We start from the raw sequence: 2,138 nt of genomic DNA, 5'->3' as shown, positions 1-2,138 counted from the left end.
TTTCATGTATCATTAAATGTATCCTGATAATGTCACTGTTTTGGCAAAATCGTATTTGCCAAATGCATTACGATGTTCCTTTTTAATTTGCCTAAACAATTCGTGAAAGACAATCTCCAGAGAATATTAGCACATAGAAGAATAGCACAGCACCACAAAAATTAGATTACACATAGCACCTTACAATTATGATATCTATTGGCAAATACATGGCATGCCCATCACATGCTAAAGCAATTGACAGATACAACCACAAGCACATACATATATATCTATGACAATTGCTAATACATGGGAGCTTGAGCAGGAGCGTATCCAATCTCATACTATCCACTAGAAAGACTCCCCATAGGCGCTGCGCCGACTGGACCGGATGTTGCGCCGGAACTTAAAACCTCTCTCATGACCCGCTTCGAATTGCTGTGTTGCACCTCGCAGAGATCCGACAAATAAACACCTGTTAAAAATCGATTGCAGAGTCAGTGCTAGTGAAAATATCAAGAGGACAATGTTCATTCCATATTGATATAGGTAAATCCGTTTTGAAGCATATGGTGAGGATTGATTCACAGTCGGGAATCACCTTCTCCGAGGGCCAAGTTGAAGTAAAGATCGACAATGTTGGGGCAGTTGTGGTAGCATGCCGGTGAGCAAAGCTTGACAGTGAATTGAGGCTAAAGGAGAGGATCCGATGATATGCCCAGAGACTCCCTATCCACTCCACAGGCACTGATGCAATCATCGGTCTCGATCCACTTGCGCATGATATCCACAACCACTTGAGAGGTCTTGCATTCGTACTCCATCTTCCGGTCTGTCAGGCTCACGTAGTTCTGTAGGCAACTACTCGCACGCAATATCGCCTAACAACGAAGAAGATAAGGGACAAGAGATAGGTCAGTCTAGAGATATTTGAGAAATCAAATAGCTTGGAACAGTTGCATTGCGGCAAAGAAGAACCAAGGTAATACCGAGAGCTCCTTGGAGGAAGAGCGAGAAGGCGACGAAGAGAATCATGGCCATGGGAAAAGAAGAGAGAGCCTGTTTCTCGGACGCGAAAGATCAGGGTGTCTTGCTTGGTGTACTTGGATTGTAGCAACTTCCTTGTGATGGTGATGAATCTCCCTCCGGAGGATGCCATTGTATACATAGCACAAGGCGTTGGAGGACCTTTCAAGAACGAGAACCTTCAGTTTGAATATAGATGTGGAAGCTTGCGAAGGGATGCTTCTTTCTGTACCGTTATTCCCATGGAAGTCAATGAACTCCATGAGACTACCACAAAGAAAATTTACTTTGGGGACAACGAAATAAACAAATTTTGGATCATTTCGGCCTCTCCAATGTGCCGTTTGGATCCCGCTATATTATTTTATGTACATAGGTTAAAAAGAAGTACACAAAAAAGAAAATTATATTTTACCTATGCGCATTTATTAATATTAGTTTTATCATCTTGCAAAAGTTTGTATTTAGACATATCATAAAGAAAAATGAAAGAAAATTCTCACATACTAGTCTAAATTTTATCCTCTTGTCAAAAGAAAAATTTCAAAGAGACTATCAAAATATAAAATAAGTGGCCCTATTTTTAAACTACGTGCATTACCAAAATAGCAACATACCAGTTATCCTAATTAATATTTGTGTTCTGATAATTGTTATTTAATGGGTATTATTTTCTTTGTTTAAAAGCACAAGTAAATTGTAATGGTTTTTTTATTCAGGCTAAATTGTGAAGTCAGTATATCCATTTGCTTTCCCCTAGAAATGTAGATTTGTTTGTGTGTGTGTGTGTGTATAATTATTTATTTTAGATTGTGCGAGACAAATATAAGTATAACCCATAAATTACGTGAATTCTTTACTTTTGATAGTAGATTAGGTCAAGTGATGCCAAAAGTCCTGCCGAAAGGCTCACAATCTGAAGATCCACCATATAAAGATCTGAATATCATGAGTATCAAGAGGTTGCAGATTGTGTAGATCAAGAGATGGACATTGTTCATATCTATATCTAGAGGACCGTGCAGATCTATAGCTAGAGGTTATGCTTGGCCCAAAGTACGAAGGCGACTATTCGAAGCCAAAATTCAAGCAGTCAATAAATATAACAAGAATAAATCAAGCGAGCAAGT

The 2,138-nt window shown here is 38.9% G+C and overlaps 1 pseudogene; it reads right to left on the bottom strand.

Moving 5' to 3' along the window:
• Nucleotides 1–284: 284 nt before the first annotated feature.
• LOC115688128 (uncharacterized) lies at nt 285–1,023 on the bottom strand (annotated as a pseudogene).
• Between the last annotated feature and the right edge of the window lie 1,115 nt (nt 1,024–2,138).

This window comes from Syzygium oleosum, unplaced genomic scaffold (genome assembly GCF_021117445.2).
Source record: "Syzygium oleosum isolate NSW1041296 unplaced genomic scaffold, Sole_v2.1 Sole_v2.07, whole genome shotgun sequence".
Taxonomy (NCBI): Eukaryota; Viridiplantae; Streptophyta; class Magnoliopsida; order Myrtales; family Myrtaceae; genus Syzygium; species Syzygium oleosum.
This window is presented reverse-complemented; position numbering and strand designations above follow the sequence as displayed.